We start from the raw sequence: 13,805 nt of genomic DNA, 5'->3' as shown, positions 1-13,805 counted from the left end.
CTAGGTGCCCAATATGCTACTGGAGAAGAGCAAAGAACTAGCTCCAGAAAGAAGGAAGAGGCTGAGACAAAGCAGAAACTATGCCCAGTCATGGATATGTCTGGTGGTGAACGTTAAGTCCCACGCTGTAAGGAACAATATTGCATAAGAACCTGGAATGCTAGCTCCACGAATCAAGGTAAATTGGAAGTGGTCAAACAGGAGCTAGCAAGAATGACCATCAACATTTTAGGAATAAGTTAACTAAAATGGACCAGAATGGGTGAATTTAGACGATCATTGTGTCTACTACTGTGGACAGTAGAATCCCTTAGAAGAAATGGAGTAGCCCTCACAGTCAACAGAAGAGTCCGAAATGGAGTACTTGGGTGCAATCTCTAAAACAACAGAATGATCTCTGTTCGTTTCCAAGTGATCTCTGTTCGTTTCCAAGTCAAATCATTCACTATCACAGGAATTCGAGTCTACGCCCAATCACTAACGCCAAAGAAGCTGAAGCTGAACGGTTCTATAAAGATCTACAAGACTTCCAGAATTATCACCAAAAAAAAAAAATAAATAAAACAAATGTCGGCAGCGGGCGCCTGGGGCGGGCCGGCCCAGGCGGCGGCGGCCCGGCGGTTTCGCTGGAGCACGGGGCGGCGGCGGCCCGGCGGTTTCGCTGGAGCACAGGGCGGCGGGACCCCGGCGGTGGAAGGTGGAGGAGCTCGGCAAGAAGTACTGCGTGTACTGCCTGGCCGAGGTGAGCCCGCTGCGCTTCCGCTGCACCAAGTGCCAAGACATCCAGCCGTGCCCCGAGTGCTTCTCCGCGGCGCCGCCACCACCGCCGCCGCTACCACGGATACCAGCTGGTGCACGGCGGGCGCTTCACGCTCTGGGGGCCCGAGGCCGAGGGCGGCTGAAGCAGCCGCGAGGAGCAGCTGCTGCTGGATGCCATCGAGCAGTTCGGCTATGGGAACTGGGAGGACATGGCAACTCACGTCGGCGCTTCCCGGACCCCCCAGGAAGTGATGGAGCATTACACATCTCGGTGGCTGAGCAGTAGCAGCTGGGCTACATGCCTCTGTGGACGACTACTAGATCCAGTACGACCAGAACGCCGAGACGCTCATCACCGGGCTCCCGGTCAACTACGACGATGAGACGTGGAGATCGAGCTGAAGCGCGCGCACGTGCACATGTACGTGCTCAAGGTCCGCGAGCGGCAGTGGAGCAAGAACATCGCGCGCGACTACAACCTGGTGCCCGCCTTCCTGGGCAAGGACAAGGAGAAGGAGCGGGCGGCGCTATGCAAGGTCACCAAGGAGAAGGAGCTGCGCCTGAAGCTGCGGCCAGTGTACCAGTTCATGTCGTGCAAGGAGTTCGACGACCTATTCGAGAAAATGCACAAGGAGAAGCTGCAGTGCTACCAGCGCAACGGCATCACAAAGATGGAGGAGTCGGCCGAGTACGAGGCGGCCCGGCACAAGCACGAGAAGTGCAAGGAGAACAAGGCGGCGGCGGCGGGGGGCGCCAAGCGCGGCAAGGAGGACGGCCGGGATGGCGAGTTCGTGGCCATCGAGCACCTTCCGGGCTTCGAGCGCTTGTCGACCGCGAGAAAGTGATGTGCAACTCGCTGAACCTGAGCCCCGCGCGCTACGTGACTGTGAAGACCATAATCATCAAGGACCACCTGCAGAAGCGCCGGGGCATCCCCTCCAAGAGCCGCCTGCCCAGCTGCCTGGATAAAGTCCTCAGGAAGTGAATCCTGAACTTCCTTACCGAAAGTGGGTGGATATCCAGGGACGCCTCCTGAAGCCCGCCGCCCGGAACAGACGGACTGACGGACGGACGGACGGATGGCTGGATGGTCGCAGCGAGAGCCGCACCGACAGCGAAGAGTCAAAAAAAAAAAGCTTTGTGAGCCAAAAGGAAAAGGGGTGGGCGGGAGTGGGAGAGGAAACGCCTTTCCGGCTCCACCCCCACCCCCACCCCGCGTTGTTGCTTTTTTTTTTTTTTTTTTTTTTTTAACAAATCGAGTTCTTTTTTTAGGGTATCAATTCTTTTTACCGTCCTCTGAAGAAGCAACAGTCGGATCAAGGAGAAGACAAAACCCGTGTATATTTTAACTGAATCCTTAAACGTAGTACTTTAAGATGACGATTTGCCTTTAAGTGTTCAGTGTGGAGCATATGATGATGATATCAGGAAATTTCTTTTTTTTTTTTTTTTTTGTTGCTTCCCAGCGGAGAAGGCAATGGCACCCCCACTCCAGTACTCTTGCCTGGAAAATCGCGTGGATGGAGTAGCCTGGTAGGCTCCAGTCCATGGGGTCGCCAAGAGTCGGGCACGACTGAGCGGCTTCACTTTCACTTTTCACTTTCATGCATTGGAGAAGGAAATGACAACCCACTCCAGTGTTCTTGCCTGGAGAATCCCAGGGACAGAGGAGCCTAGTGGGCTGCCGTCTATGGGGTCGCACAGAGTCGGACACGACTGAAGCGACTTAGCAGCAGCAGCAGCAGTGGTACAGGACTGTGAGATGGGTGGAGAGGAGCCCTTCCCTGCCGGCTGCCGGCTCACTCTCGTGACCTGAGCTCTGCCGCGTCTGCCCTCGATGTCAGGCAGGTGGGACTTTAGGTGGAGGGCGCCGGGCCAGCAGAAGAGGCCGGGGGAGGGCTGGATGGGCATCCGTAGGGACTCGCGGGAGGAATCTGGTGTTGAATGGTTTGGCCAAACTGAGCTTCCCCACAACAGCATGTGGTGGCACTTTGAGGGAGCTCACCGCGGTGTCCAGGGGGACACGGGGTCCAGCGCAGTGCAGACTGGCAGAACGCAGAGCCACCTCCCCTGGGGCTGCTGCTTGCTGCATTTAGAACTTGGCCATGCGTTTTACTTGGAAGAACTCATTTTAAATGAAGTTGACCGAGAGTTTAGAGTTCTGGGTTTTGGGTCAGCTCCTTCGAGGGTTCTCACCCCAGTGGCAAGCCCCTCTTTCTCTGAGACTGGCCACGTGTCTTGTCTTGTGTGGTGTCAGGCGCTGGGCCAGGCGAGAGGGACCCCTGTGGCCTGGAGGCCCCGGGCACTTCTTCTCTGGGCTGCCTCCTTGAGCCAGACTCTGGTGTGGCTCTGCCCAGCCTGGTTCAGAGAGGGTATCAGGGGCTTCCTTTCGTGACAGAAACGGTGCCTTCACGTGGGAACCTGAGGAATCGTGTGTCTTCCAGCTGCCTGGGGCTCTCGGGTCCAAGGCCCTGCTGTAGAGTCATTGGAGTGGCCAGACCCCAGTGGTCCTTTGGTCGTCCTGGGGCACATCCTGCCCCTCATCCCTGGTAGCTACCAGATTGTTTACCTCCCAGAATGCTTGGGCTTGAAGTTACTTTAAAGTGAAGGTATTTGAGAGAGAAAAGAAAAAAAAAAGAAAAAAGAAACCTCATCATTGCCAAGGACAGCTCAGTTATGGTGCCTTTTCTTTTCACACCCTTCTGTCTGTCCCCTAGGGTGAATTTCCAGCATTAAATACACACGTCAACTATATTGGGGGCTTCCCTGGTGACTCAGATGGTAAAGAACCCAGCTGCAATGCAGGAGACCTGGGTTTGATCCCTGGGTCGGGAAGATCTCCTGGAGAAGGGAATGGGAACCATTCCAGTATTCTTGCCTTGGAGAACCCCCACGGACAGAGGAGCCCTGGTGGGCCACCGTCCACCGAGTTGCAGAGTCAGGCGTGACTGAGTGCCTGATGCTCAAACACGTCGTTCGTGGCTTTAGTTGTAAACTGCATCGCATGCTGGCAGAGCAGCACTCCCCGTGACCTGACCTCAAGCCCAGGACCGCTCTCTCTGACCAAAAAGCAGCGGGTGGTGGTATCACTCCCTAGCACCGCCTCCTGCCGTCGCCCACAAGGTAACCACAGCTGACCAGAGCACGGACACGGTCTGCGCCAAGCAGAGGCGGAGACGGTGCTACGTCCTTCCAGGGGTTCTCAGCCAGGGTTCCTGGAGCAGCAGCGCAGCATCCCTGGGGGAACAGGCTGGCCCTTCAGGGACTTGCCCCCACCCCCCCACCCCAAGCCTCGGACACGCGGGGCGGGGCCTCTCAGGTCACTGGGATTCAGGCTGAAGTCTGAGAACTGTGGGCTTTAGCCGCTCCCGTGTCACTGATTTTCTACATCAGATTCCTAGTTGGGTGAGGTTTTTAATTTAAGTCTTATTTTTATACAAAATGATCGCCAGACTTTCACTAAGGTTGAGAAACAAAAGCTCCCTGTAAAACGTGCGTGACCCTGGCCAAAAGCTCTCAAATGAGATGTTCTGTGCTTAAGCAGGTTGTCAGTGTGTGTGTCTCTTCTAGATGGTATGAAGAATTTATTTAGGCTTGACTGTTTTTAAACACCATAATGAATGTATAAACTGAAGTGAAGAAGTGAAGTCGCTCAGTTGTGTCCGACTCTTTGCGACCCCATGGACTGTAGCCTACCAGGCTCCTCTGTCCATGGGATTTTCCAGGCAAGAGTACTGGAGTGGGGTGCCATTTCCTTCTCTAGGGGATCTTCCCAACCCAGGGATCGAACCTGGGTCTCCTGCATTGCAAGCAGACACTTTACCGTCTGAGCCACAGGTTTGTTTATATAATGAATGTATAATTTATGTTAAAAGTGTGAACCCTTTGTTACAAGGGAAAAGTAATTTTATGATTGGTTGCCTCTTGCCCCATCAACTCCAGCTCTTACTGTCACATTAGTCCCGCCCCTGCTGTTTGCTCAGTCTTTAAATTTCTGTATTTAATTCTTAATGATAAACGAGTCACCATAATCCCATGGAATTAGGTCTTTTCAAAACTGAAACTCTCTCCAATCACAGAAGATAATCAGCTGTTCAGAATGATGCTTTCGATGGCCAGCATTCCGAGAATGTATTCAGACCGAAACTCTGCCTACTGCCTCTTTTTTCCCCTTTTACACATTAAAAAAGTTGAGAACCAAAAAAAAAAAAAAAAAAGTCATTTTCATCATAGGAGAATAGAATGCAAAAGTAGGAAGTTAAGAGATACCTGGAGTAACAGGTAAGTTTGTTCTTAGAGTACAAAGTGAAACACGGCAAAGGGTAACAGAGTTTTGCCAAGAGAACACACTGGTCATAGCAAAATACCCTCTTCCAACAACACAAGAGACAACTCTACACGTGGACATCACCAGATGGTCAATACCAAATCAGACTGATTATATTCTTTGCAGGCAAAAATGGAGAAGCTCTATACAGTTAGCAAAAACAAGATCAGGAGCTGACTGTAGCTCAGATCATGAACTCCTTAAGGCCAAATTCAGACTTGAATAAAGTAGGGAAAATGACTAGGCCATTCAGGTATGACCTAAATCAAATCCCTTACAATTATGCAGTGGAAGTGACAAATAGACTCAAGGGATTAGATCTGATAGACAGAGTGCCTGAGGAACTATGGACAGAGGTGTGTAACAATGTATAGGAGGCAGTGATCAAAACCACCCCCAAGAAAAAGAAATGCAAAAAGGCAAAATGGTTATCTGAGGATGACTTACAAATAGCTGAGAAAAGAAGAGACACGAAAGGCAAAGGAGAAAAGGAAAGATATACCAATTTGAATGCAGAGTTCCATAGAATAGCAAGGAGAGATAAGAAAGCCTTCCTAAGTGATCAATGCAAAGAAATAGAGGAAAGCAAATGAATTGAGAAAGACTAAAGATCTCCTCAAGAAAATTAGAGATACCAAGGGAACATTTCATGCAAAGATGGGCTCAATAAAGGACAGAAATGGTATGGACCTAACAGAAGCAGAAGATATTAAGAAGAGGTGGCAAGAATACACAGAAGAACTATATTAAAAGATCTTAATGACCCAGATAACCACGACGGTGTGATCACTCACTTAGAGCCAGACATCTTGGAGTGTGAAGTCAAGTGGGCCTTAGGAAGCATCACTGTGAACAAAGCTACTGGAGGTGATCGAATTCCAGCTGAGCTATTTCAAATCCTAAAAGATGATGTTGTTAAAGTGATGCACTCAATATGGCAGCAAATTTGGAAAACAGCAATGGTTACAGGACTGGAAAAAGGCAGTTTTTATTCCAATCCCAAAGAAAGGAAATGCCAAAGAATGTTCAAATGACTGCACAATTGCACACTAGCCACTAGCACACACTAGCCAAATAATGGTCAAAATTCTCCAAACTAGGCTTCAAAAGTATGTGAAATGAGAACTTCCAGATGTTCAAAGGCATACACACCAGAGATCAAATTGCCAATATCCATTGGATCATAGAATGAGCCAGAGAATTCCAGAAAAACATCTACTACTGCTTCACTGACTACTCTAAACCCTTTGTGTGGATCACAACAAACTGTGGAAAATTGTTAAAGAGATGGGAATACCAGGCTACCCACTGCCTCCTGAGAAACCTATATGCAGGTCAAGAAGCAATAGTTAGAATCCAACATGGAACAATGGGCTGGTTCAAAATTGGGAAAGGAGTATGTCAAGACTGTATATTGTCACCCTGCTTATTTAACTTATCTGTAGAGTACGTCATGTGAAATGCCAGACTGGATGAAGCACAAGCTGGAATCAAGATTGCTGGGAGAAATATCAGTAACAGATATGCAGATGACACCACCCTTATGGCAGAAAGTGAACAGGAACTAAAGAGCCTCTTGATGAAAGTAAAAGAGGAGAGTGAAAAAGCAGGCTTAAAATTCAACATTCAAAAAATTAAGATCATGGCATCTGGTCCCATCACTTCGTTTCAAATAGATGGAGAAACAATGGAAACAGTGACAGACTTTATTTTCTTGGGCTCCCAAATCACTGCAGATGGTGACTACAGCTATGAAATTAAAAGATGCTTGCTCCTTGGAAGAAAAGGTATGACAAACCTAGAGAACATATTAAAAAGCAGAGACATTACTTTGCTGACAAAGGTCCATCTAGTCAAAGCTGTTATTTTCCAGTAGTCATGTATGGATGTGAGAAATGGACCATAAAGACACCTGAGCACTGAAGAATTGATGTTTTTGAACTGTGGTGTTGGAGAAGACTCTTGAGTCCCATGGACTGAAAGGAGATCAAACCAGTCATTCCTAAAGGAAATCAACCCTGAATATTCATTGGAAGTGCTGATTCTGAAGCTTAAGCTCCAATACTTTGGCTACCTAAGGCAAAGAGCTGACTCATTAGAAAAGACCCTGATGCTGGGAAAGATTGAAGGCAGGAGAAGGGGACAACAGAGGATGAGATGGTTGGATGGCATCACTGACCTAATGGACATGAATTTGAGCACTGTCGGTGTTGGTGATGGACAGGGAAGACTGGCATGCTGCAATCCATGGGGTTGCAAAGCGTCAGATCCAACTAAGCGATTAAACTTACCTCCATCTTTGCATCAACCAATTTTAGCAAGAATCCTGCTAAGGGGCTTAATTAAACCCCTTGATCACCCTTGATATGTGATGACTCTTAGATGTAATTGGGTTCTGCACCCTCCACTACCCGCTAGGTGACATCTAATTAGGCTGGCCTGTCTTCAGCAAAGAATCTTGCCAAGTCAGTTTAGCCAGAATCCCCCTTACCCTTGATGTATCCCCTTATTAATTTTGCATCTATTTACCCCCACCCTGCTTCTTGGTTTAAATTCCCACTTGTCTGTGTGTTTGGAGTCGAGCCCCATGCCTCTCCCCTACTGCACAGCCCCAACTGCAGTAGTGCTTATGCCTGTCACAACAGTGTATACATGCTAAGTCACTTCAGTCATGTCTGACTCTTTGAGACCTTGTGGACTGTAGCCCACCAGGCTCTTCCATGAATGGGACTCTCCAGGCAAAAATACTGGAGTGGGTTGCCATGCTCTCCTCCAGGGGATCTTCCCAAACTAGGGATCAAATGTGTGTCTCTTATGTCTTCTGCACTGGCAGGCAGGTTCTTTACCACTAACGCCACTTGGGAAGCACAACACGGTTGGCACCTCTGCATGAAGTTTGCTTTAACATTTTAACAATTGTCGTGTATTTTTATTCCTTAACAAGGGAGACTCTGGAATGGAAATAGTAACTGGAAGGTATCCTTTGAGGAGACTTGTGCTGGGCTTCCACGCTCCTGTACCTGGCAGTCCTGAGCTGAGGGCTATCATGGGGAATGTCCTCTGAGGAGTGGAATGGGTGCAGGAGTCTGGGGGACATCTTCTGAAGGCATATGAAAGACTCCTGCTACCAGAGGAGAGGTAGAGAGATGATCACAGGTATCCCCGAGGGATGCAGCAGTGACAAGCTGACCTCATCTGTGCTATCTGGATCATGTGAGCTTTTAATGGCAACCCACTCCAGTACTGTTGCCTGGAAAATCCCATGGATGGAGGAGCCTGATGGGCTGCAGTCCATGGGGTCGCGAAGAGTCAGACTCGACTGAGCGACTTCACTTTCACTTTTCACTTTCATGCATTGGAGAAGGAAATGGCAACCCGCTCCAGTGTTCTTGCTTGGAGAATCCCAAGGATGGGGGAGCCTGGTTGGCTGCCATCTATGGGGTCGCACAGAGTCGGACACGACTGAAGTGACTTAGCAGCAGCAGCAGCAGCAGCATGCCTGTGTTCAATACCCTCCTTTCTTATCCTATACTGAATCCCTAGGGGGTAGAATTTCTCACCTGATAGTCTCCCAATGTCCATTTATGTCAATGGCCCACAGAAAGATGAAGGGGCACAGGGAGTGTCCCACTCAACAGATGTCCATCTGCAAAGCCTGGGTTCTCATCTAACACATCTGACTGTGGCTAATAGAGCTTGCTGTGGTGTTGGTGCTTAGGGAGCCCTCCCTGTGTATCTTGCTGGATGTACCAGGGCAGAAGGGTATACAGTGGCATGAGTGAGCCAAAAATTGTTTTATTATAGAATTCTAAGAGAAATGAAAGCCCCAAAGCAGACAGTCATCCGAACATCCCCAGTCACACATGTGCTCAGTTGCTTCAGTGGCGTCTGACTCTGTAACGCTATGGACTGTGGCCCACCAGGCTCCTCTGTCCATGGGGTTCTCCAGGCAAGAATATTGGAATGGATTGCCATTTTCTATCCCCAGATATTATAACATAGGATCCTTTCTTACTGCCAACTTCTATGCTTTTTACTTTGTATTGCTTCTCTTATAATCTGTTAAGTGCTTTCTCTGTGCCAGGACCTGGGCTGAATTCTTGACTGAATTAATACCCACAGAAGCCTGAAAAGAAGAGAGTATAATGCTCTACTCTAGTGAAAAGCCGAGATCTGCCAGTTGATGAGAGGTTTACTGGCAGTGACTCAGAGGGAGTGCAGGCAGAAGGGGTTCACCATCGCTTAATCCCACACTCCATCGGCCTCCTCACCCTTTCACCCTCTCCTGCACTGGGGTCTGAAGCTTGTATTTCTCCCTCCTCCTGGAGCCTGCCTTCAGGCTTGGCTCTGGCTTCACTGGAGAAACCTTCCTCATTTCCAGAGGTGTTTCTGCCTTCTTTGGAATGTCACTGGCACTCCCCACAGTAGATGTAAGCGCCCCATCTCCCCTACTGCTGACCCCCAATTCAAGGGCAGGGCTCACAGTGTAGTCACTTTCTACTCCCCAGGACGCACAGCACAGCCTGGATGGGTTTTAAGTCTGCAGATACATGTGCTGGATGTTACATGATCAGTGCTTAGGTATTAAGAGGCAGGCATTTAAAAATCCTCCATTTTAAATTCTTGTGCGTGGTTTAGAGCAGTGTGCTGTTGAAAATGTATTGGAGGGCTTAATAAAAACTGGAAGATGGCTTTGATATCCAAAGTTGTGTCATTATTAAAAAGCTTTAAAAATTAGCATTTCCACGGGTAGGATGCTTTTCTATCCATATTTTTGTCTCTTCATCAAGCCATCTGCTTGCATAATTTCATTTCAATTCCACAGACACCCACGGGTGGCCCTACTCTGGTATCCAAATCCTGGCTAGTCTTGCCCTAATTCTTCAGGAAACATCAAATGAGAAGCCTGAAGCTCTCCCTCACTTAATCATCATGACCATCTCTGAGATTCACTGTATTGTCTAAAGTGAGATGCCCAGGAACAAGGTGTGACCTGTTGTTAGGAGCTGGCGAGAGCCAGCCGGAACCCCGACCACTGCACCACTCTCTGTGGGGCCCACTCACTCTGCTCTCCTGGCCTTGCTGGGGCCTCCAGGGCCTCAGCCTCTACCTGCGTGTAGGGTCCTAGGCTGCCTTCTCCCCTCACTGGGTTACTGTGACAGAATCTTTGAGCCTTGGAAATTCCTCCCAAAAGTTGCTATGGAAACTCACAGTGGGGGTGTTGGGTAGGATGTGGTGTGAAGCCTCCCGGCTGATGCAGGAAGCCTGGAGCAGGGCGCTGGCAGCTCTGCTTCAAGCAGCCCCAGTGTTTCTCACCCAACATGTGTGTCCCAGAGTGTGGAGGAGGCAGCCACTCTGCTCCTTTTCTGTTTAACTCCAGTGTGAACTTTGGGGAAGCGGAGAGCTCCTGGAGCCCAACCACTATGGGTCAGAACTAGTGGAACTGCAGCCCTAGAAGCCAGATGTCAGGGTGGCAGAGATTAGACCAACAGCCAAAGATGGACAGAGCGCCAACTCCCCCCCACAGAGTGCCCACAGCGTGTGCTCTCTCCCTTGGCAGGATGGTGTGTAGCAAGGAGGAGCTTGCCTCCAGCTGGGTTTTGGATGGTAACCTCCAGCATCCCACATCCCTTCAGAGACCTCTGATTCTTAATGAGCAGCTATTTGGTTCCACCTGCTCCAAACTCAGTGAAGACTTGCTGCAGCCAGTGGCAGATCACCAGCCACCTCAGTCTACTGAACTGAACCTTGTACGTGGAGACCACTGGCCTGAGTTCAAAGCCCAGCTCCAGCTCATTCCAGCTGTCTACTCAGTTTTCCCTTCTGCCATGGAGTCAGAGTGATGTCCAAGGTGGCGCTGAGGACTCAGGGAGATGACATGCATGGTTGTCAGCCTCATTGTTCAAGAGAATTTACAGCTCACCCGGCACAGGAGCTGTGGAGAGCAGGGAAAGCAGAGGTGTCCTCACCAACCACAGCTTCCTGGCAGACTCAGAACCTGCAGTTATGACGCCAGTCTATGAGAACTGCACTGCCAAGGGGGCCCCGGGGTGGGCAGGGCCAGAAGCAGCCAGACGGGTACTCAAGGCACTTGATCCCACATGTTAACAAAGGACCAGATTTTCACAGGGTTGCCTGCGAAATTTTCTCTTTTCACACAGTTCTTAAAATAAATCTTGCTGAAGGGAGGATTTCACAGAGAAGTGACAGATATATCCTGTTCTACATAAGATGACTAATAGCCCACAAATGTTCCCAAGAAGCATAAGCTGGAGAATATTGGAGACACAAAAGCCCTGGTGACACAGGGGCCTTGGCCCATGTGAGGAAGGGGCGGGCCACAGCAAGCCTAGCTTTGCCAACAAACAAAAATCACCCTTATCTGAACACACAGTGAACACCCACTGTGTGCGAGTCTTCGCTGGGAATAAGGCAGGCTTGGAGATATAAATAAAGGACGGTCCCTTGTTCCCTGGGCATTATAGTACAGTTAGGAGGTTAAGACACAAGCAAATACAAAATTGGGCAGCCTGGTAAGAAATCCTAAAAGAGATACAAAATATGGGCTCCTGAAGACTGAAGGATTGATTTCTCTACTTTGATGGGCAGAGAGGGACATGGAGGTGGGGAAGAGGGAGAACAGGATAATCTGAAAGGGCTTCAGGGAAGTTGTGGGTTTCTGAGATTGAACAAATCAGTGGTAGTTGTCCTTCAGTGATCATGGTCCGTTGGCTCCAGGAGCCCTGAAAATACCAAAAATCTGTGAATTCTTAAATTACTTATATGAAATGGCACAGGACATGTATACATTTGGCCCTCCCTATCCACAGGTCTTGCATCCATGGATGCAAACCAACATTTCAACTCATGGTTGGTTGAATCCACAGATGATGAACCCGTGGAAATGGAGGTTCTACTATATATTTATAAGAATCCAGGAATTATGTAAAGGAAATACAAATCAAGCTTTAAGGAAAAGAAAGCCTGTCTGAACATTGTTAAAGAGTGGATAAATGTATAACTGATTCACTTTGCTGTACACCTGAAACAGATACAACATTGTAAATCAACTATACTCCAATACATTTTTAAGTTAATTAATTTAATTGGTGGCTAATTACTTTAAAATATTGTGGTGGTTTTTGCCATACATTGACATGAATCAGCCACGGGTGTACATTTGTCCCCCATCCTGAAACCCCCTCCCACCTACCTCCCCCTCCCATCCCTCTGGGTTGTCCCAATGCACGGACTTTGAGTGCCCTGTTTCATGCATCGAACTTGGACTGGTCATCTACATTTTTAAAAAATATATTGAAAATTGAGGTTAAGAGAGAAATTTGAAAAACAATGCATTAGGGGAGATTATGTAACTATGTTTTCAAGGAATATTTACTTATATTAGATGAAACTGGAGGGGCCCCGAATAGCCTCCTATCTTTGAAAGTGATGCTCAAAGGGGAAATAAGAACTACTGGTAGAAAACAGAAGCCAAGTATACTTGTGGTCTTTTTGAACATTCAGTGTGTTCCCCCAACTCAGACATAGATGACAGTATAAATGTGCCATTTCCTTTTTCTGTCTTAACTCATTTAAACACATTTACACAAAAATAATGATAATCCTAAATTTATTGTGGAATTTTAACCTATGTGTGTATAATGCCATCAGTAATAGCACAAAATATCTATATTTTACTGGGATTACATTAATATTGATTTGAAATCAGTTTTGATAAATTAAGATACATATTTTAATCTCTAGAGAACTACTAAGAAAATAACATCTAAAATATAGTAAAAAGAGCAATGATAACAAAGGAATTAAAATGGTGAAATAGGAAGTATCTACTTAGTGCTAAAAAAAAAGAAAGAAGCAACAGAGGAAATAAAAAAGTATGAGGCATAAAAATTAATTATCAAAATGGCATACATAAGTACAATCATACGAATAATTACATTAAATGTAAATGGATTGAACTCTCTAATCCTGTCAAATATTTTCAAATTCAATTAAAAAATAAGATCTAAGATACACAATTTTGATCCAAAGGCATACGTAGGTTCAAAGAGAAAGAATACAGAAAGATATACCATGTAAACAGTAGCCATAAGAGTGCTGGAGTGGTTGTACTATTATCAGACAGAATGAAACTAAGGCACATCAAAAATTTATGGGATACAGCTAATGCAGTGCCACAGGGAAATGGAGAGCTTTGAATGGCTATATTAGAAAGTTAGATCCAAGTTAACCTCGTGTGCTCCAACTTTTAAGAACTAGAGAAAAAGAGAAAACTAAACTTAAAACAAGTCAAAGGAAGGAAATAATACAAATTAGAGAGGAAAGCAATTGAACAGAGAAAAGAAAAGCAATATAGAATATCAATGGACTGAAAGTTGATTCTTTGAAAAGATCAGTAATATTTGCTAAGCCTCTAGGTAGACTGACCAAGAAATGAAAGAAAAATTAAGAAAAACATGAAAGAGAAAGGACATATCATTGGTGAATTTACAGAAAGGAAAGGGGAATTATTATGAATTATTATAAAGGAATACTGTCAAGAACTTTATGACAACAAATTAGACAATTCAGATGAAATGAATAATTCCTACAAAGACATAAATTAACAAAGCAGACTCAAAATGAAGTAGAAAATATGAACAGATCTATTAACAAATTAAAAAATGAATTTGTAATTTAAAATCTTCCCAGGGGGAAA

The 13,805-nt window shown here is 46.9% G+C and overlaps 1 pseudogene across 1 annotated transcript; it reads left to right on the top strand.

Annotated features, from left to right (window-relative positions):
• Nucleotides 1-568: 568 nt before the first annotated feature.
• On the top strand, nucleotides 569-3,351 carry LOC147349475 (transcriptional adapter 2-beta pseudogene; annotated as a pseudogene). The gene has a single exon (XR_015150191.1). The product of XR_015150191.1 is annotated as a transcriptional adapter 2-beta pseudogene (transcript).
• The last annotated feature ends 10,454 nt before the right edge of the window (nucleotides 3,352-13,805 follow it).

The sequence above is a fragment of the Bos grunniens genome, chromosome 21 (genome assembly GCF_055505025.1).
Source record: "Bos grunniens cultivar Pamir isolate PY7600 chromosome 21, Bosgru_T2T1.0, whole genome shotgun sequence".
NCBI classification, from domain to species: domain Eukaryota; kingdom Metazoa; phylum Chordata; class Mammalia; order Artiodactyla; family Bovidae; genus Bos; species Bos grunniens.
The sequence above is the reverse complement of the archived record's forward strand: the minus strand, read 5'-3'. Positions and strand labels throughout refer to the sequence as shown.